This window comes from Aotus nancymaae, unplaced genomic scaffold (assembly GCF_030222135.1).
Source record: "Aotus nancymaae isolate 86718 unplaced genomic scaffold, 86718_ANA_hifiasm-v0.15.2.pri h1tg000020l, whole genome shotgun sequence".
Classification (NCBI taxonomy): domain Eukaryota; kingdom Metazoa; phylum Chordata; class Mammalia; order Primates; family Aotidae; genus Aotus; species Aotus nancymaae.
The window spans coordinates 13327913-13351813 of record NW_026988432.1 but is presented as its reverse complement, the minus strand read 5'-3'; positions in this window follow the sequence as shown (position 1 = coordinate 13351813).

The window sequence follows — 23901 nt, the reverse complement described above, 5'->3', positions numbered from 1 at the left end:
CTATAAGAGCTACAGTCTAAAAGGTTTGTGTCCTCTCAAAATCTGTATGTTAAAATTCTAGCCCCCAGGGTGAAGGTATTAGGAAGCGCAACCTTTGTGAGGTGATTAGGTCATGAGAGCAGAGGCTTCATGAGGGAGATTAGTGCCCTTATAAAAGAGACCTGAGAGAGGTCACTTTCCCTTTCCCTCATGTGAAGACACATGGAGAAGCTGTCTATGAACGACCCAGTAAATCTACTGGCTCCTTGATATTGGACTTTGCAGCCTCCAGAAGTATAAGAAATAAACTCCTTTTGTTTACAAGCCATCCAGCCTATTATATTTTTGTTATAGCAGCCTGAATAGAGTAGACAATAGATCTAAGTCATGCCCTACATGCTCCTGGCTGAGGCCTTACTTTGAGAACTACTGCTCTAGGCCACCCTGAAGGCCAAGTTTGCGTTGTAACTTTTACAATGGCAATTAATTTCCTTTTTATTTCTCTGTGAATTAAGATTTCTTAGAAAAAGCCCACAGGACCCTTTCGCAACTCAGAATCTAGAATAGTGAGTAAAACCTGACCAAAAGAACAGTGTCCTTTCCTGTTCTATAACCTTAACTTTGATTCTGAAAGGTAAGCCTGCTTCCTTTATGGGTAACCTACAGTGAACTGAAGGAAGAAGTTTTCTCATACAAATGTTGACTATCCAGTACACTTAAAATAGTTTGTGGCCTAAAAGCCCTAAGGAATGCCACTTTTCTCTACTGTGCCTATTTTATGAGGTGGGAAATAGTAGAAACATCAAGAATTTCAATAGCACAAAAGAGCTACTAATTACTTTTGATTGCTCTGGAAATGTGAGAAGTTACCCACCATGACATTGCTCTTGTGAGTGAGCAGGGAAGAAAAGGGATTGGGGCCACTGTATGATATAACAGATCTTTTAAGCTCACCTGGGTATGGTAATGCATCAAGTCATAAAGAAGTGATTGAAAAGTGGAACAGATTTCCACCTCTCTCAGTGCCTAACGCTTGTGAAGGAAGGTGTATCAGTGCGGACATTATCTGCCTCCTGTGTAAGTTCGTTCTGAGCCTACTGGGGAAGAAATTTAGGCCAGCTCTACCTTGGGGGAAATCAAGATTCCATTAGAATATCCCTTATGCCAGGAATGGTAGTTAAAAGCATTCCCCTTATGAGGCTTGAGAGAAGTGGAGGCAGGGAGTGCAATCATGTCCTGTACAATTCTAAGTACAAAGCTGTATTTTCTTTTTTTTTTTTTTCCATACAACAAATGTGCTTTTAAAAAATTTGGAAAATGTATTTTTTTTTCATTTTTAGTTGGCACTTAATAATTGTACATCTATATGGGACACAAAGTGATATTTCAATACATGTATGCAATGTGTAATGATTGTATACAGTGTGTAATGATTGTTATTAACATATCCACCAGCTTGAACATTGTCATTTCTTTGTGCTGTAAACATTCAAAATTCTGTCTATTAGCTTTTTGAAAGTACATATTAGATTGTTAACTATATTTACATAACTAAACTATATTTATATAACTAAAATGCTACAGAACACTAGAACTCATTCCTCCTACTTGGCTGTAACTTAGTATCTTTAACCAATCTCTCCTTAGCCTTCTCTCCTGTCTTAACCACAGTTCTACTCACCATTTCTATGTGCTCAGTTATTTTCTAGCTCCCACCTATGAGTGAATAATTTCATCAAGTTCATAACCATCAGAAAACGAAATGATTCATGAGGGGAGTGATGTAGGGAGAAGCACCCGAAGTTAATGTGGGTTTTAAACCTGCTTATTTATACTTTTTCTGTGAAGTCAATAAATAAATAGGAAAAGCAAGTAAGTAAACACATAAATGAATGTGGTCACCTAGCACTGTGGCAGAGACTCTAAACTTTGTTTACTAATTGTAGCCCCTATACTTGGCCACTTGCTGCTATATAGATATTGTACATGCCGGATTTATTCTGAGGCAAATACAATCATTTTGAAATGCCTAGTTCTTAAAGTAAAAATGTGCTCACATTACAAAACCACTGTAGCAAGACATTTCTATTAAAAATAGCCCTGCTGCTTATATTTAATGCTTTCTAGACTGCTGTGTAGCTCAGAGGGGCTGTGAGAAGCACATGAAGGCATTAGAGTAATCATTAAAGATCAAGGGATTTCCAATTACCAAGTCACTTAGTAGACAATAGGCTGAGATAAATGAAGCATGGCTTGGCAGTTTCCTATTCTGAATCAAATATTTTCCAGAAAAGAAGAAAAAGATGCCTGTACCTTACAAAAGATATAGACAGTTTTCAATACATTTGAGAAAGAGGCTTATCAAAACTCTCCAGTAATTCCTTATTTCCAATCCTTTAACAGTTAACAGAAGATGTTTATAGACAAATCTCTCCCTTTGATAAAGAATCCAGGGGTGTATTTGCAAGACCATTTTCACATTCTGATTCCAAAGCTACTATCTCCAAATAAGGTACATTTTAACCCTATCATTGGAAATCTAATAAAGCCTCAATTAACTGAGATTGTGTTTCTTATGTGCTTAATTTTAGTAGAGAAAATTCACAACAAAATTAGCTGCAAGAAAATATTTTTTTCAAAAGAATAACTTTTCAAGGTATGTCCTAGAGTCAAATAGACACAGACCAATCTTCTTTATTTTTATATTTACGACTACAACAATGTACCTCAATTCTGGAGACTCCAAATGATCCCTACAAGGCACAGCAAGATGTTCACTCATCATAGAAAGATTCAATTATATTTGCTGGACAGCATCTGCTAAAGCATAAAGGGGGCATAATGTGTTTTAAGAATATTTCCAACAGCATCAGGGAAAAAAGGGGACATGACTGGGTAGTCTCATTATTGCAAAGTGATGAGCACAGTTCATTGCAGAGACATGCAAAGTTCTCAGGAAATGTTTTAATTACATCATACTTAAAATAACTGGTCAACATGGTGAAACCCTGTTTCTACTCAAAGTACAAAAAATTAGCTGGGCATGGTGACGCATGCCTGTAATCCCAGCTACTCAGGAGGCTGAGGCAGGAGAATTGCCTGAACCCAGGAGGCGGAGGTTGCGGTGAGCCGAGATCGCGCCATTGCACTTCAGCCTGGGTAACAAGAGCGAAACTCCGTCTCCAAAAAAAAAATAAAATAAAAAAATAAAATAAATAAAACGTCGGTTAGTTTGAGTTAATTGAAAGCCAGCTAATCTTCAAGATTGCTCCCAGCTCTGTCTTTCCATTCTGTGGTGTTACCTGATTTTGGAAGACTTCGTCACCTCAGTCTATGAATGAAAAGAGCTTGTCTTGTTTCAGTTTCTGAAGCCTTACTGAATTCTCATCTAGGTTTCTAGTTCGCCCATCAGCAAGTATCCAGACAGTGGCAGTAAAAAAAATTGTGTTTGCCAATTTATTCAGCTCCAACTAACATTTATTACATTCCTACGTTGTACATGAGCCAAGAATATTTATATATATTAAATAATGTACTCATTCAAAAATCATCAGAAAATTAACATTTTTAAGTCAGGAAATGAATCTTTGAGAAGAAAATTACAAAATAAGTGAGAAAATAACATGAAAGTTTTAAAAATTGACTACAATTGTGGCATTTGTTTCTCTATACTACTTACTGAAATATGACCCAATAGAACTTAGGCCAAAAAGCCTCATCTCAATGAGATTTCCTATCCTGTTTAGTGTCTTTGGCCACTTCTCAATTCTAAAGACTGAGGACTTTTCTCTTACTCAGCCCAGATAGTACCTAGTATATCCTTCCTGTATTCAGAATCGCATCCATAATACATTGAGGTTTTCTGTGGTTCTTACTTTTATGAGCACACCATGGTTGAAACAGCCTTGCTTTAGCACTGAAGTGCCTGTTAAAAAATGTTTAACTGTTGCAGCTCTGCCCATTCCTTTGGTGAGACCTAATCCACTCTTTCAAAGTGCACCCTTGGGAAAGAAATTTGAATTGCCTTAGTTAAGTAAATCCTTATGCTCCTCATGCATTCATGGTGCATTCTCATAAATTTAGTCAATATTGTTGAAAGCCTTTTATAAACAGAAATAGTTTTGGGAGTTGATTATGTGAGAATGATTAAGATGATACCTTTGACTTCTATGAATGCATATGGAGTGCAATATAATAACCCATAACTGCAACCTCTTAGGTGTTTTACTAAAAGCACATATGGAACACTATAAGAAGCTATAAGAAGTATGTTATGATGTGACTAATTCTAGTTAAGAGAATTTCAAGAAGGGCTTCAGAGAAAAAGTGGCAATTGACTTAAGCTTTGAAGAAGTACTTGCTTTGGCCAGGGAGAAAACAAGGTATAGAGCTGTGTAAGAAGTAATAATACATTCAGGAGGCCTAATGGGATGATTAGAGCGTTACCTCGTGATTTGGTTTGCAGGATCCTTCATTTCCTTTGATTTGGATCACAACTCAAATCACTAGAGACTGGTTGAGAAAATTCAAAACCTCTCTTGGAGTATCTCTTGTACTGTGGGCTTGAAGGCACTTGTAGAAGAGATGCCCTTGGAACAGCTGGACAGCCTCTATCTTTGTGTAGTCAACAGCCGTATCTGTCCTGTTAGCTATTTTGTATGTGCACTCCACCCAATTCCTGCTACAGAATAGCAAAAAGTGAACACTTATTAAAATAATTAGTATTCAAATAAATTCCCAAATGACTGGGAAAAACTCTCATTTTCTTTTTCCATCATTTGGTGTTTATTCCAGTTGGTAACAGTTAAATTCTTGTTGGTTTCTAATTCTGCTGATCAATGTATCCAAATTTTAAAACATTTTTGGATAGTTTGTGTGTGATATATCCTTTGTATTTCACATTGAAACTGACCATTCATATATTCCAGTCTGTTAAAAGCACAACTTAATCCTACAATGTTTTCCCCTCTTTGCATCATAGAGGTCCAGGATTATTTGCCAAATGTGGTCATGTTGGAGGAATATATTTTGTTCCCTGTTTTAGAATTGCACCTCATTAGGAACAAATGATGACATATTGCTTGTTGAAAGTAATTGATTTGCAAATGCCCTGTGTGTTAGTCAGTTCAGACTGCTAAAATAAAGTAGCATAGACTGGATGACTTAAAACAAAAGAAATCTATTTCTCACAGTTCTGGAGGCTGGAAATCTAAGATCGAGATGCCAACATTGGTTCGGTTCTAGTGGGATCCTCTTCCAGGCTGCAGACTGCCAACTTCTCATTGTATCTTTCCATGGCAGAAAGAGGGCAAGTGAGCTCTCTGGAGTCTCTATTATAAGGGTACTAATTTCATTAATGAGGGCTCTTCATACATGACCTTTTTACCTCCCAAAGGTAACATTTCCTAATATTATCACATTGGGAGATAGGATTACATTGGGAATAAGATTTCAAAATATAAATTTTGGCGGTTCACACCCATTCAGATTCTTATACCATGGAAACTGTTGTAATCAGGGTTCCTATAAATGGGAATTTCTTTAAAAAAAAAAAGTCTCACTTCAATTAGCATTATTTTTCAGATAATTCAACAGAATGGCATCAATTATATCTAGAATATTCAGAGAAAGAACTTTAAAAAAACTTTCAGGCTGGGTGCAGTGGCTCACAACTGTAATCCCAGCACTTTGGGGGGCTGAGGCGGGTGGATCACAAGGTCAGGATTTCGAGACCACCCTGACCAACATGGTGAAACCCCATATCTACTAAAAATACAAAAATTAGCTGGGTGTGGTGGTGAGTGTCTGTAATCTCAGCTACTCAGGAGGCTGAGGCAGGAGCATCGCTTAAACCCAGGAGGCAGAAGTTGCAGTGAGCCTAGGTGACAGCCTGGGTGACAGAGTGAGACTCCAATCTCAAAATTTGGATTTTTATTTTAAATTGTAGGTTCAAGATCTACATGTGCAGGTCAGTTACATGGATAGATTTTGTGTTGCTAAGATTTTAAGTACAAATGATTTCACCACCAAGGGAGTGAGCATAGTGCCCAATAGGTAGTTTTTTGACTCATTCTCCTCTCACCCTTCCCGCTCAAGTAAGCCTCAGTTACTGTTTCTGTCTTTGTGTTCATGTCTACTCAATTTTTAGCTCCCACTTAAATTTAAGAACATGTGGAATTTGGTTTTCTGTTTCTGCATTAATTCACTTTGGGATAATGGCCTCCAGCTGTATCCAGGTTGTTGGAAAAGACATGATTTTATTATTTTTAGTGGCTGTGTAGTATTCCATGGTATATATGTACTGCACTTTCTTTATCCATTTCACTGCTAATGGACATCTAAGGCCATCTAAGGTGTCCATGTTTTTGCTACTGTGTATAGTGTTACAGTGAACATAAAAGTGCATGTGTGTTTTTTTTTTTTTTTGATAGAATTATTTATATCCCTTTGGATATATACCTAGTGATGGGATTGCTGGGTCAAATGGTAAGTCTGTGTAAAGTTCTTTGAGAAATCTGCAAACTGCTTTCTACAATGTCTAAATTAATTTATCTTCCCACTAGCAGTGTATAAGCATTCCCTTTTCTCTGCAACCTCACCAAAATCACTTATTTTTTGACTTTTTAGTAATAGCAATTTTGATTGGTGTGAGATGGTATCTCATTGTGGTTTTAATTTGCATTTCTCTAATGAGTAGTAATACTGAATATTTTTTTAATATACTTGTTGGCTGCATGTATTTTTTTCTTCTGAGAAGTGTCTGTGTCCTTTGTCCATTTTTTAATGGGGTTGTTTGTTTTTTGCTTGTTGATTTGTGTAGATTACTGATAGATTCTGGATATTAGACTTTTGTCAAATAGAGAGTTGGCAAATATTCCCTCACTGTGTAGATTATCTGTTTACTCTGCTGATAGTTTCTTTTGCTATGCAGAAGCTCTTCAATTAGGCCCTATGTGTCCGTTTTTGATGCAATTGATTTTGAGGACTTTGTCATAAAATCATTGCTAAGGCCTTTGTTAAGAAGGGTATTTCCTGGGTTTCTTCTAGGATTTTTGTAGTTTTAGGTCCTATGTTAAGTCTTTAATCCATTTTGAGTTGAATTTTGTGTATTATATAAAGAAGGATTTCTGCTTTAACCTTCTGCATATGACTAGCCAGTTGTCCCAGCACAATTTATTTAATCGAGTGTCCTTTTTCCATTACTTGTTATTGTCAGCTTTGTCAAAAATCATATGGCTGTAGGTATGCAGCTTTATTTCTGGGCTTTCTAAGCTATTCAATTGGTATAAATCTCTCTTTTTGTACCAGTACCATGTTGTTTTGGTTTCTGTATCCTTGTAATATAGCTTGAAGTCAAGTAATATGATCCCTTTAGCTTTATTTTTTTGCTTAGGATTGCCTTGGCTATTTAGGCTCTTTATTTGTTTCATATGAATTCTAAAATGTATTTTCTAGTTCTGTGAAGAATATTATTGGTAGTTTGATAGGAATAGCATTGAATATTTAAATTGCTTTGGATAGTATAGCAGTTTTAATGTACTGATTCTTCTAATCCATGAGCATGGAGTATTTTACCATTTATTTGTATTTTGTCTGATTTCTTTCAGCAGTATTTTGTAATTCTCATTGTGGAGCTCTTTCACCTCTCTGATTAGCCGTGTTACTAGGTGATTTATTCTTTTTGTGATTATTGTAAATAGGATTGCATTCTTAATCTGTTTCTCAGCTTGGATGTCATTGCTGTGTATAAATGCTGCAGATTTTTGTACATTTATTATGCATTGTGGCACTTTACTGAAGTTGTTTATCAGTTCTAGGAGCCTTTGGGCACACAATAATAATGGAAGACATCAACACCCCACTGGCAGTGTTAGATAGATTTTTGAGGCAGAAAACTAACAAAGATACTTGAGATGTAAACTGGGATGCTTGACAAAATGGACCTAACAGACATCTACAGAATACTCTAAACAACAACAAAATACACAATCCTTTTATATGCACACAGCACATCTTCTAAAATTAACCACTTACTTGGCAAATAGCAATTCTCAACAAATTCCAAAAAACCTGAAATTATACCAACCACACCCTCAGGATACGGGACAATAATAATAGAAATCAACATGGGAAGATCTATCAAAACAGTACAATTACATGGAAATTAAACAACCTGCTCCTGAATGACTCTTGGGTAAACCATGAAATTAAGGCAGAAATTAAAAAGAATTATTTGAAACTAATGAAAACAAAGAAACAACATACCAGAATCTTTGGAATACAACTAAAGCAGTGTTAAGGGGAAAATTTATAGTGCTAAATTCCTACACCAAGAAGTTAGAAAGACTTCAAATTAACAGCTTAACATCACATTTAGAGGAACTAGGAAAAAAAAAAACAGCAAACCAACCCCAAAGCTAGCAGAATAAAAGAAATAGCTAAAATCAGAGCTGAACTAAAAAAATTGAGACCAAAAATCCATATAAAAGATCAATGAAACCAATAGTTTGTTATTTGAAAAAATAAGTAAGATGGACAGGACACTAGCTAGATTAATATAGAAAGAAAAAAGATCCAGGTAAACGCAATTTGAAATGACAAAGGTAATGTATCCATCAGCTCCAAAGAAATACAAAAAAGCCCCCAGACACTGTGTTAGTCCACTCTCACTCTCCTATAAAGAACAGCCTGAGGCTGGGTAATTTATTAAAAAAAAAAGAGAGAGAGAGAGAGAGAGATTTAATTGACTCACAGTTCTGCAGGGCTAGGGAGGCCTCAAGAAACTTTTCAAAACCAATTATGCCTTTCCAACAGTCCTCTAAAGTCCTAGCTCATTCCAGCATTAACCCAAAAGTCCAAGTCCAAAGTCTCATCTGAGGCAAGGTAAGTCCCTTCTTCCTATGAGCCTGTAAAATCAAAAGCAAATTAATTATGGTTTTAGATACAATGGGAGTACAGGCAATGGGTAGATACACCCATTCTAAGTGGGAGAAACTGGCCAAAACAAAGAGATACTGGTCCCAAGAAAGTCTAAATCCAATAGGGAAGTCATTAAATGATCTCCTTTGACTCCATGTCTGACATCCAGGTCACACTGATGTAAGAGGTGGTCTCCTATGGCTTTGAGCAGTCTACCCCTGTGGATTTGCAGGGTATAGCTTTCATGGGCTGGCACTGAATGTCTGTGACTTTTCCAGGTGCACAGTGTAAGCTGTCAGTAGATCTACCATTCTGAGACCTGTATGATAGTGGCCCTCCTCTCATCACTCCACTAGGCAGTGCCCCAGTGGAGACTCTGTGTGGGGGCTCTGGCCCCACATTTCCCTTCCATGCTGCCCTAGCAGAGGTTCCCCATGAGGGCTCTACCCATGAAGCAAACTTCTGCCTGGACATCCAGCTGTTTTCCATACAACTTCTATCATGTAGGTGGAGGTTCCCAAACCTCAATTCTTGACTTCTGTGTTCCACAGGCTCAACCCCACTTGGAAGCTGCCAAGGCTTTGGGCTTGCACCCTGTGAAGCAATGACCTGAGCCATACCTTGGCCCCTTTTAGCCATGGCTGGAGCTGAAGTGGCTGAGATGCAGGGCACTATGTCCTGAGGCTGCATAGAGCAAAGGGGCCCAGGTCCCAGCCCAGGAAACCATTATTGTCTCCTAGGCCTCTGGGACTGTGATGGAAGGGGTTACCCTGAAAATCTCTGACATGCTCTGGAGACATTTTAGACATTTTCTCCATTGTCTTGGAGATTAACATTTGGCTCCTCATTACTTATGCAAATTTTTACAGCAGCAGCTTGAATTTATCTTCAGAATATGTTTTTTTCTTTTCTGTTGCATCACTAGGCTGCAAATTTTTCAAACTTTTATGCTCTGCTTCCACTTGAATGCTTTGCCACTTATAAATTTTTTCTGCTAGATACCCTCAATCATCTCAAATTCAAAGTTCCACAGATCTCTGAGGCAGGTAAAAATGCCATCAGTCTCTTTGCATAGCAAGAGTAATCTTTTATCCACTTCTCAACAAGTTCCTTATCTCCATCTGAGACCACCTTATCCTGGACTTTATTGTGCCTATCACTATCAGTATTTTGGTCAAAACCATTCAACAGGTCTCTAGGAAGTCCCAAACTTTCCCACATCTTCTTATCTTCTTCTGAGCCCTCCAAACAGTTCCAACTTCTGCCTGTTAGCTATTTCCAAAGTTGCTTCCACATTTTTAGCTATCTTTACAGCAGTGGCCCACTAACTTAGTATCAATTTACTGTATTAGTCCATCCTCACACTGCTACAAAGCACTCTCCAAGACTGGATAATTTATAAAGAAAAGAGATTCAAATGACTCACAGCTCCACAGGGCTTGGGAAGCCTCTGGAAACTTGTAATCATGGTGGAAGGGGAAGCAAACACATCCTTCTTCACATGGTGGCAGGAAGGAGAAGTGCTGAGCAAAGAGGGAAAGGTCCCTTATAAAACCATGAGATCTCATGGGAACTCACTATCACAAGAACAGCATTCTGATAACTGCCCCTGTGATTCAATTACATCCCACTGGGTCCCTCCCATTACATGTGGGGATTATGGGAACTACAATTCAAGATGAGATTTGAGTGGGGACACAGTCAAACCATATCAGAGACTTTATGCACATCTCTATGCACACAATCTTGAATAATTAGAAGACTGGATAAAATCCTGGAAACATACAACTTTCCAAGATTGACTCAGGGAGAAATTGAAATCCTAAAAAGACCAATAATTAGTTCCAAAATTGAATTAGTAAAAAACAAGACAAGACAAAACAAACAAACAAAACACCTACCAGCCAAAAAAGCCCTGGATCATACTGATTCACAGCTGAATTCTACCCGACATAGAAGAGTTAGTGCCAATCCTACTGAAATTACTGCAAAAAATCGAGGAGGAGGGACTACTCTCAGATTCTTTCTATTAGGCCAGCAGCATTCTGATGCCAAAACCTGGTAAGGACACACACAAAAAGAAAAATTTGGACCAATATCCCTGTTGAACATGCAAAAATCCTAAACAGAATGCTAGTAATTCAAATCTAGCAGCACATCAAAAAACTAATCCACTATGATCATGTAAGCTTTATTCCTGGGATGTGTTCAGTGTTCACAAATCAATAAATGAGATCCATCACATAAACAGAACTAAAACCAAAAACTACGTGACCATCTCAATAGATGACAGAAGATTTTGAGAAAATTCAACATTGCTTCATCTTAAAAATCTCAACAAATTAGGCAGCAAAGGAACATAACTCAAAATAATAAGAGCCAAAAACATATGAAATGAGCAAAAGCTATAATAATTCACCTTGAGAGCCAGAACAAGACAAGGATGCCCACTATCATCACTTCTATCCAGCATAGTATGGAAATCTTAACCAAAGCAATCAGGCAAGTGAAAGAATTAAAAGGCATCCAAATAGGAAGAGAGGGGCTGGGTGCAGTGGCTCACGCCTGTAATTCTAGCACTTTGGGAGGCCAAGGCAGGCAGATGGCTTGAGCTCAGGAGTTCAAGACCAGCCTGGGCAACATGTTGAAGCCGTCTCTATTTATCTATTTAAATATATACATTCACACACACACACACACACACACACATATACACACACAGACACACATACACACACAAATAGGAAGAGAGGACTCATGTAATCCAGAATAGGAACTGTGGAAATAAGTAAAATAGAAATCATGTCATCTGCAAAGATGATGTGATTCTAGACATAGAAAATCAGAGAAAGAACTGTTGCATATCAAAGAAGTTTCCAGAAAGCCAAAGCATGTCTTATGAAAACTGCATGTTTTTATTTTCAATAATTCTATATTTTAAAAACAAAACAACTTTTCAAAAATGTATATGTTGCCTTTTCAGAGTATGTTGCCTTTTCAGAGTTTGATCAAAATTATGCCTTTCCTTTGTGACTCAGAATTATTATTATGTAAATTATTGTGCAGTCCTCAAATATAGTAGTTGTCATTAATGAAGTTCTGTTTTCCCCCCAGATTAAGTTTTTGGATTAGGCTGGGTGCAATGGCTCATGCCTGTAATCTCAGCACTTTGAGAGGCCAAGCCAGGAGTATTGCTTGAGGCCAGGATCTTCACAAAGTGGATGATGACCTGGGTAAAAATGTGAGATCTCATCTCTACAAAATATTTTTAAAACATTAGCCAGGTACAGTGGCATGTACCTATAGTTCTAGCTACTCCAGAGGCTGAGGCTGGAGGATTGCTTACACCTAGGAGTTTGAGGTTGCAGTGAGCTATGATCATGCCACTGTACTCCAGCCTGGGTGACACAGCAAGACCCTATCTCTAAAAAAATGTTTTGAAAAAAGTTATTGGACTGCTTCTATCTCTTTTTATGTTTACTTCTAATTTGCTAGTTTCTGTCAAGTAAGTTTTAATTCATTCCAACTAAAGTCGAAACACAGACATTTAATAACTACCCAATATATATCTTAGTTGCTGGGTTAAAGGTAGGGATTGCTAGGAAAAACACAAAATCTGTATTTCACTATTCTCTGTAACCTTGAGTAAATTATGAGACAAGATATATTATGTTATAACTTAAAGTCCCCTTTATAATGCTAAATTTAAAAAGCCAGATACAGAAAGACAAATACCCAAATACCACATGATTTCACTCATATGTGGAAATAAACAAAAAACAAGAGGCCATAGAAGCAGCGAGTAGAGAATAGGAAAGGAAGGGGATGATGGGCAGAGGTTGGTCAATGGGTACAAAGTTACAGTAAGAGAGGAGGAATAAGTTGTGGGGCTCCATTGTATAGTAGGGTGAGTATGGTTAACAGTAAGGCATTGTACATTACAGAATAGCCCAAGGAGAGGCCTTTCCTTGGAATTACAGAATAGCCCAAGGAGATGTTTTCACCACAAAGAAATAATACATGCATGAGGTGATGAATATGCTTAGTACCTCGCTTTGACCATTATATAACATATGCATGTATTAGTATATTAAATTGTGCTTTATAAATATATACAATTTTAATGTGCCAATAAACATTTTTAAAAATCCTCATCTGGGATGAATTTCTGCTTATCTTTCGAGCAAATGTATAGGCTCCACAATAGCCCTTTCTTCATATGTAGACATTTTTTTCTATTGTATCTAGGTTCAATATATGACTTTTAAGTTAAGTCAACTGTTACTATTTTGACCTGCCCCTAAATGAGTTATTTCTTTCCCTGTTTGTGTGGGATCTAATGTTACGGCTCTCTCTACCTGAGTTCTCGCGGGGCAGGGGTAGACAGTGAGCCCCGTTCCTTCCTCCTCTCATGTTACTGGGAAATGATAACATCACTAGTGAGTCTCTGGAAACATCGTAACAACTACCATGCTGGGAAAGAGGTGGCTAGAATAATGAGTAATAAAAACAGTGATGACAGTAATCACGGCAGCAGGGATGATATATCATGATTTTATGTTAAACCTGGAGATATTTTAATTCCTTTTCTCTGTTACTCTTCTCCCATTATCTGGCAGCGTAGAGAGCTCCTGCATGGCGCACTCTATCAGACAGGGCAGAATAAATCTAAAACTAAATCAATTAGGTGATTTCAATGGCATTCTCTAGGAAGAGAATAACTTTCTGAAAACTCCTTTCCACACAACCTATGGCAGCTGTAGTAGAACAGAAATGGCCTGTGCCATATGGTGGCAGAGAGGGCTTCAAACAGCCCACTCCCCATCATGAGTTTCTTGGTTTCTGCAGAAAGGGGAAGACATGCAAAAACGTCCCATGCTCTCTGGATTCTTTGGCCTCCCATGCCGTTCCAGATCCATGCACCACAGAAACAGAGTATGGATGAGAAAGTAGGTGATGACATGTTTTTTTAGGGTGTCGTTGTGAGGGAGAAGGAACAAGGGAGCCCTGTGGCAGAGGTCGTAGACAGGAAAGCACCTGTGTAGAGCTAGTGGTAGTACACAGATGGTTCTCAGAGGACTGGTCCTACCAGGGAGAGCCAACAAGTCAGTGTGTGTGGAGGTGGAGGTGGGGAGGGTAAAAGGACAACAGAGCAACCACAAATTGCTTGGGCTTAGAGAGCAGACCACGAGACAGATAACTTGGAAAATCCTCAGTAGAGGCAGAGGCTGATACTCAAGACTGGGTGGGAAAATAAATACTCATGAAGACCATGAGGACTCAAGGATGATGCTGAGAACAGAAACCCCTCTCTCTCAGTGTCATAATTCTCAGTAAGTACTCCTCTAATTCACCAGTATGGAAATTAGCAATGTGGGCAAGAAGAGATGGCAGGTAAAGCAAGAATGGTGGTACGATGGAGCTGAAACTCACACTTGACCACATTTAAGTTCAATAATGACAAAATGAGATCGAATGGGTGGGCAACGTGGAGTTGTTTGTGCTGTTGCTTTTGACCTGCCAATATTGGAATCCAGGCCTGGGTGCTAGGCTGCATTGATACAGGAAAATAAAGAAGCTCTGAGTTTGCACACTTGTGTCCACAGGAACCTGTGGAATCTCCTGATCTTCTTATGTTAACAGGGTGGCCGGGCCTTTGTTCCTATTTTCCTCACACCCACAGGTCAATAGTGTGGGGATTGATAGTAGTTTTATGCCTATGCACATCAACATTGAGGAGAGTTGCCAAAACCAATCCTATGGCATTTTTAGGCATCATCAATGGTACTCATTTTTAACAAAATTACATTGAGCGAAACTGTTTAATTGTGTAATTTATTACAGCGTGACAGTTAATGATCCATGAACGCTGTACAGATGGTGCCTCGCCTGCTGAACAAGCGTGGATTATGATACACTTTCAAGAGGAGTCAGGCCCAGTTACACTCTTTCACACATTAACAGCTTTTCTTCTGAAATGACTAATGGGTTCTTGACAAATTTCCAGTAGTTTGATGTTGTTGACAAATTTTTTGATTTCAATATTATCTTCCTGCCTATTCTTTACGTTTATTAAGCAGAATGTTTTAATTTTCTGTTTTGCTTTTGTTCTGCATCAACCACGCTGTATCATGTTTGATCTTACAGGATAAAATACAAGAAATACGAGGTCAATGGAGATGAGTTTTTCTTTATATGCTTGCATAGACAGTGGGAGGGTTTTCTCTTTTTTTTCCTTTTTTTATTTTTTTTGAGATAGAGTCTCACTCTGTCTCCCAGGCTGAGTGCAGTGGCATGATGTCGGCTCACTGCAACCTCTGCCTCCTGGGTTCAAGCAATTCTCCTGTCTCAGCCTCCTCCGTAACTGGGACTACAGGCGAGTGCCACCACACCTGGCTAATTTTTGTATTTTTAATAGAGATGGGGTTTCCCGTATTGGTCAGGCTTGTCTGGAACTCCTGACCTCGGGTGATCCACCTACCTCGGCCTCCCAAAATGCTGTGATTACAAGCATGAGCCAACGTGCCTGACATTTTTTTTACTTTAATATATATAGTAGATTAAAAATCCTTTAATACACATGTAGTTTTAAAAACATTGCCTATAAATTATTTTATTAATGGCTTTATTAAGACACAATTCTCATGCCATAAAAAAGTGCACAATTCAGAGGGCTGTGTTCTGTCTACTCTTTGATGACAATTATTCAATGAATTTCTATATCTTCCGGGATAAAGATAAAAATCTATAGCATGTCCTACAAAGCCTTTAATGATATTGCTCCTGTCTGTCTCTGCGACTTTACTCTCTTCCCTGCTAAGCAGAGTGCTTGATATATAATAGATGTACAATAAATATGCTGAATGAGTGAAGAAATAAATGTCTCCTGCAAGACTTATTTTCAAAGCTGAAGCATACTTATACAATGGGAGAGAAAAATCAGCTACCCTGGAAAGATTTGCTATGGAAAAGAGGGCATTATTTTTCTACATTATTTTTAAATCATCCTCCTTCCACTTGGAGAACTGCTGATGATGAGGGCAGCACAGTGTCCTTGTCAGACTCCTGCCTAGTTCTCGAACTTCTTCATGAAGCAGGTAAATGAAATCTGTTTCAAAACTGCTGTTTCTTTTTCTTCTGATACTTGAATATGTGAATTCACCTTTCTGAATAGATTTTAATTTGGGGTAAAATACAAAATGGGCCTTAGATAAAAGTAAGAAAAAGAGAAACGATGTTCTGGACAAGGCAGTACTAAAATTATTCTGTAAGTTAATGCAAAGGTACTGCCTTGTTTGGGTATGAAAAATATTTTGGCGTTAATTTATTTTTTAATTGAGTGAGGCTTGGGAACTGGTGCTTGGTGTCCTTGAAGTAGATGAGGAGAGTGGAGATAAAGAAATTTGCTTTGCTCAGAGCGACTGCATATGGTGAAAAGGAGGTTGTGGAACACAGAGGAAGGTGACAAAGGGACTTTGAAATATGGATGAATGATGAGTTTGGAGACAGCGTCGGCTGACATCCTATCCTGATACCAAACTGAATTCTCTCTTGTGATTTCTTCCTTCCTCCACACCACCTTCTCAGTCTTAGTCTTTAGTAAGGATCTTTTAACCATTACAAACTAGAGCAAGCCCTGTCTTAACTCTGCCTAGAATACAGACAGGAGGGACATGATCATAGTTTGGAGCGGAGTCAAGAGAGAGTGTGGGGGGGTCATGTGATAGACCGAGAAATTACTGAGGAAAAATCTGCAGCAGGAGTGGAAGATTGACTGGGGATGGGCAGATCGTCTACATGATTATCCACTACTCCTGAACACCCAAATCCAGAGAAAAATCACAGAAAAGAATGTTTCTGAAAGTAAATGTAAAATGGATTTTGACATCATTTTATTTAGGAATTAAAGCTTAAATTGAGCCTAAATCTCATAACCTACATTACGGTAGTTTTACTGAGATTGCAGAATGGTAAAGACTTATACAACACTTTTTGGCAACACATTGAAAACAGATCATAGCACTATGGCTCAAGGTTATAATACCAAATATCGGCAATAAAGCCAAGGGCTACTCGTCCTTACAGTTCTCCTGCTTTTTTCTGCTTTTAATATGGACATGTATCCCAGTTTCCTGCCACAAGAGAGGCAGAGCTCTTGACACTCTCCTCTGTGGCTCCATTAGCTGCTTCCATCTCACCACCAAGGACGTGGAGGGGGCTGTGGAAAACCTCATCCAGGAGCCCACAGGCCCCTTCCCAGGCCTGGCTCGCTGTAAATATGGGGGCACCATGATTACAAAAGGGGCGTGCTACTGAGGCTCGTAGATTTGGTGCCTTCTGGAACTCTGTTTGCTCTCACATAGAGGTAATGAGATGCCTGCTGTTTTTCAGTTTTTAGAGAACTTGATTGCAATGGCTGGGTGGGGGAGGTATGGACAGAGATGGTCTGCCCTGGGGGAGAGAATGGACAGAAATGGGCTCACCCAAGGACCGAGATAGGCTGGCCCTGGGAAAATGTGGGCAGATAAAAAAAGGGTTCCACATGGAGTTTTAGGTCCATATGGTCTCATTACATGCCAGGGCCTGGGGCCAGGGACCACTGGGGCTCATGTCCAACTGTGCAGCTGCTCCTGGGGTCCCTTGGCCGCTGGCAACCCTTAAGCCACCTCCACATAATGCCTGGCCTACCTCTCATTCTTTTTTTTTTCTTCCATCATCACAAATTTGCAGTGGAGCTTCCTACATTTGGGGAAATCGCAGGGGTCAGCACATTGGGAGAGCTAATCCCCGTCCTGGGAAGACCATGATATCTCCCTTGCCAGGCAAATACTGCTCTCTCTTAGTGTCATGGTACATGCAGCAGCCAGCCAGCTGACATAAAGCCACTCTGGTGTCTGTGTCCTCTTGGGGTCCTAGGATTCTCACAGGAACTCACTCTAGCCAAAGTTCTAGCACATTTCAGAAGCAGCTATTTTCTGGCCTGGCACATTTGATCCGTGCAGTGTTTTTTTCTAGCCATGTTAAGCTCATGGAATGTTTCAGGATGACCCACTGTGATGATGACTGATGGCCAGTCACTTTTGTAATGGAAACTGCGTCCCCTGAGCGCTAGGTTAGCCCCATTAACATTTCTCAACCCTCTGTTGGATAGACTACTGACTCTTTTCACAAGCTTTCTGACCTTGTCTTAAGCTTTACAATCCACGGTGATGAATTTATAGAGTGATTGTGACTATGTATGAGTAGCGTAACCGAGATAAATGGGCATTTGATGTTGACAAAGCAGAGAAAAAAAATATTGTTCTCCACATCTTTTGTTAGCAAACACATGATTCACTATAACTCTTTTTTAGTGATTTATCTATAAATCTTCTTTTCTCGCTTAATAAAATGCCCCCCATTGCTCTTCCGACTCTGACACCATGGTTTTGTAATATATTATTAAAGCCATGTCACGCTGAAGATGCAGTGAGCTTGGCTTCACAGCAGTGTTATTTTACCTTCTTCTTCTAAAAAAGTGCTCAAACGGTTCCAAGGACACATGAGCTGGCTTCTGTATTATTCCAAACAACCTCCTTGGTAAGCAAGCAGACCTACCTAATGCTTTGGAAGTGGGTATTTTTCTTTCATAAAGTTCTCATATGTTTTCTATGAAGTTTGGGGAAAACTATAAAAAATGAACCACAGGAGTTGAGAAAATAGTGAGTTGTTTTCCTTAAAATTACATTCAGAAGAATCATTTTATACAAGGTTCTGGATCTAAAAGGTTGAATATTATTATTACCCTGCATCTCTTTTGCTGGCAAGCTTGAAAAAGCCATATTCTCTTTAGGGTCCCAAATTAAAGATATGTTATTTTCATTTCATTTTATTTATTTATTTTTACTTATTTATTTCCTTATTTTGAGACAGGGTCTCCTGTTTCTCAGGCTGGAGTGCAGTGGCTTGGTCATGGTTCACTGCAGCCTCAACCTCCCAGACTCAATTGATTCTCCCATGTTAGCTTCCTGAGTAGCTGAGACTATGGGTGTATGCTCCCACCCCCAGCTAATTTTGTATTTTTTGTAGAAAGAGAGTTTTGCCATGTTGCCCAGGCTGGTCTCAAACTCCTGGGTTTAAGCCATCAGCCCACCTCACCCTCCCAGAGTTGCTGAGGTGTGAGTCACTGAGCCTGCCTAGTTTTTTTTCTTTCTTTCTTTCTTTCTTTTTTTTTTTTGAGACGGAGTCTCTCTGTGTTGCCCAGGCTGGAGTGCAGTGGCACGATCTTGGCTGACTGCTACCTCTGCCTCCTAGGTTCAAGCGATTCTCCTGCCTTAGCCTCCTGAGTAGCTGGCATTACTGGCATGCACCGCCATGCCTGGCTAATTTTTGTATTTTTAGTAGAGATGGGGTTTCACCATGTTGGTCATGCTGCTCTCGAACTGCTGACCTCAAGTAATCTGCCAGCCTTGGACTCGCAAAATGCTGGGATTACAGGTGTAAGCCACTGTGCCTGGTCAAGCCTGGCTATATTTTTATTTCTTCTCAGGTCAAAGCAAGAAAGTTTCTTGACAGCAAATAATTTCTAGTGAAATTGCTATCCGTGGACCCTTTCGGCTACAAGTCAGAAACAACATAGCAACGGCTCTTCTTTAGGTCCATTGCTAAAGTTGGTCCCTGCCTTCTGTGGTTCATCACTGCTCCTATATTACCTAAATTCAAGTTCAGAGCCAAACTGTTAAAGTCAGCATCCATCCAAGCATGACAGGTGGCCAGGCACAGTGGTTGTGGGTGAAGACCTGGTCCCAGGTTTTGTGCTCCTGGAACGAGTGAGGTTTTCAGACACTGACACAAGTGAAGGACACAAATTAAACAATGAAGACATGTTGGGGACCACTAGGTTAATAGATCACTAAGAATTCATGTGGAGAAGAAATTTCATAAGTATTACATGGCAAGAAAAAAAAAAAAAAAACTGCGCGGATCAAATCTGCCAGACCAGAAAACAGCTGTTTCTGAAATGTTGCATTAGAACTTTGGCTGGAGTGAGTTCTTGTGAAGTTCAGAACATTCTGGTACACTGCAGTGGGTCAAGAAATCAACACTTTTTATTTATTTATTTTGAAGATCTTCAGAGGTTTCTTACATGCAGCTAAGTTGGACCCACTGAACAAAGTTCTGAGAGATGCTTAGAGTTTGGGCTTGTGGAGATGTGAAGAAATAGCCATCCAGAAAGGGTGGCAGCAACTCTGAGTTAGATTTCACAAGAGATTTGGTCAACGTGGCCTGTGTTGTGTGAGGATGATTAGAAAGAAGCAAATAAGGCTAGAAAGAGAGTTTAAAGCCAGATGAGGTTAATATAAAGTCTCTATTCACAATTTTGATTTTTTGTTTTATAAGCAGAAAATATATTCTACGTTTTTACATTGGCTAGATGACATAATTAGAGCAGCTCCTCAGGAAGATAAATCTGGCAGTAATAAGTTGGATGGAACAGGGAGAAAATAGGTTGGAAATAGGGCCATCAGCTGGGAGACTGCAAAAGTTCGTGCAAGTGGTAATGAGGATCTGACCTCAGAAAATAAGGGTTTCATTAGAAAGAAGGAGGCAGGAACATGAGACCTTCTGGTAAACTGAATTGAATAATTCTAGGTAAATTCAAAAATGCTATGCAGAAAATAATGAAGAAATTTAAACAGTTCTGTCATGCAATGTAAACATGTCATTTGCTCAAAGCCTGTTATCCTAATACTACACGACAGTGTCCTCTGGGTTATTTTCCATTGCAAGAAGTTGCAGTAGCTGATAAGCCTGTGATTAATTTAAAATATAATTGTTGTTCTTTCTGTGACATAGTTTGAGTTTTGATCCTTTAAGTAAACAATACTAAGAATTACAGTCAAGTTCAATATTAGGAGCCTAATTCCTAGAAACAGAAAAAGGTTTCTAGCTATAAAGCAAATTTGACTTTCAAATAGTCATTTTCCATCTGTGGCAGCATGGTGGTGTTGTGAGTGAAGACCTGGTCCCAGGTTTTGTGCTCCTAGAATGAGTGAGGTTTTTAGTACTGACACAAGTGAAGGACATAAATTAAACAATGAAGACATATTGGGGACCACCAGGTTAATAGATCACTAAAAATTCATTTGGAAAAGAAATTTCATAAGTATTAGACTGTTAGCACTGGAATAGATTTTGAATATCACCTAGTTAAATGTATGAGTTGTAAAGTCAGGCCAAAGTGGGTTTCAATTCCCAGCTCCTGCTTTTACTGGGTGTGTGGCCTTTATTTCACTAGTAGTCATTTCTGTGAGAAGTTTCTCCATGTTACAGATGGAGACACCCCCATCTCACAGAATCATGGCGATAATTAAATAATGATTGTAAAGCACTTAGCCCAGTACACAGCAAACACTCAGCATACAACAGCTGTTATTAGAAGTAAGATGAGGGCTACGATTCAGGTCTCCTGAATGTGGACTGAGTCCTCCTCCACAGAGCCAAGCCCTCTCCTCTTATAGTCCCACTTTCAAGTATTAAAGTAATGGCAAAAACTGCAATTACGTTTGTACCAACCTAATAGCTATTCCAGAAAACTTCCATCAGTTTTGACATTTGTGCTTACATCAGTCTCTATACCAAATTGTTTACATCATTACTAAAACAGGCTATTAAAGTCAACTCTACATAATCAATCATTTAAACAAATATATTGAGTACCTACTCAATGAAAGGAATGTGCTTTTTGTGATAAATGACATGACATCATTAAAAACTTAATTATTACCTGTTTCTCCACAAAATATTAATCATCATTGTTATTTTTAAGCTAGAGTGAAGAGGCACTATTCTGTAATGAAGTACTCTGGGATTTGAGGTGTGGGTAAAAGTCAGCCCCTCGGGCGAGGTCACTATTCACTGCTATCAGGTTTCAGCTGTGGTTTGGATGGAATCATTCGGGTTATTTAGAATAGGTCTTCAGAAACATGCAATTTATTTAAATATCTGAAATTACTATCCACTTACACACAACTATCACTAATAAGTGATAGAAACAACACCGTGTCAAGCAAAATAAGAACTCCAGGGGAAGAGGAGGGGAAGAATGTCAGATCAGCAGAGTGACCAGTTGGGGCTGGACTTTGTAGATCGTTGCCTTTCATCCTTAGACAATGCTAAGGAGTGAGTGCTCTTATTTTTATTCACATTTCTTCAAGGAGAAATGTCACCTTGATGCCCCAGACAACCCACACCCATTTTTGCTAGCAAAGGCAAGAACTTCTTCACTGGGCAGTATGGTACAGTGGAAGGTGTATGGATGTTGAAAGAAGAGAGACTGAAGTTTATTATTATTATTATTATTTGAGATGGAGTCTCACTCTGTCACTCAGGCTAGAATACTGTGGTGCAATCATGTCTCACTGTAACTTCCTTCTCCTGGGTTCAAGTGATTCCCCTGCTTCAGCCTCCCAAGTAGCTGGGATTACAGGCATGCAACACCACACCTGGCTAATTTATTTTATTTTAGTTTTAGTAGAGACGGGATTTCACCATGTTGGCCAGGCTGGTCTTGAACCCCTGACCTTAAGTGATTCGCCCACCTTGGCCTCCCAAAGTCTCAAAGTTGGAGTGAGCCACCGCACTGACCTGACATTTAATTCTTAATCTGTTAAATACCTGTAAAATTACAGACAAGATATTTAAGGTTTAAATGGATTAATTTTCTTATGTGTGAAATGCCCACACCTGTATCTTTGTCTGTTTGTACATAGCACATTTTGAATAAATTTTTGTTTCTTTCCCCAAACCCTTGACTCTCCAATGCTATGTAAAGATTGAAGTTTAGCAGATTGAGCATTTATTTTTTAAAGAATTATTTGCTTTACTTTTTGTTTTTAGCTGGGGTTATTTTTCCTTTTTTCCCCTGTATCAGTTTTGATTTGTCCCTACCTTCTCAATTTAGGGAAATACAAGAAAGGAAGAAATTAATGCAAAATTTGAAAAGCTATTGTATAGATTTAAACACACTTCACAGAACTGTCTCTTTCTACAGACCAGGGCAACCCCATAAAATGGATTTTCCTTTTTTTTCTCCTTATTCAGATTGTCATATAATGAATTACAAACAGAAATCAACTTCCATGAACTGCCAGAACTGGGGGCGGGAGGTGCTCGGAAGATAGGCAGCCATTATTAAAAAGATTTGTCAAACATTAACTTTGAACATGCTGTGGTTTGATTTTTTAAATGCAACTATGAGCAGAAAATAGCATTTTCTCACTTAGTGAAGTCACACCTCTCTTTGTCAATGGAATAGTTGATAAATCAGTGAAAACAAAATGAAATGTAAATTGAGTTTTCCATCTGTCCACCGTGACATTCTCTGATTCAAGCCAAACTTCTTTAAAGAGGTTCTTCTCCGAAGTACATGAGATTAACAGGATTTTAAGGAGTTTTTCCATAGTTCAAGAGAGTATTTTAGGACATTTGAGAGAAAAAAAATATAGATAGGACAAAAGAAGAATCTAAAAAGGCATTATCTAGTAACCTTTACTCTGAGATATAAGGTGTGTTTGTGTTTAAAGAATATGAATAATTCTCTAGTAGTTACCTGTAATATGATTTTTGCAGTGTTTTTGTTTTCCTTATATCCAGGCTCTTCCCCTTCCTGCCAGCTTTATTGAAGTAAAATTGACAGATAAAAACTGCTTATATTCAAAATATACAATATGTTGATTTGCTATACACAATACACTGTGTAATGATTACCACAATCAAGTAATTAAAACATCTTTCACTACACAGCCAGTATCTTTTGCATGTGTGTGTTGTGAACACCTAAGATTTGCTCTCTTAGCAAATTTTAATAAGTGATACAGTATTATTAACTAAGGTCACTATAGTAGGTATGGCTTGTAAGTTTCCAGAGAGAAGACTAAAACGCAACTTTTGTTAAGTAATAAGGAAGTTCTTAGACAATAACTATTTCCATGTACAGTTCTAGAGAAGAGATGGATCAGTCTG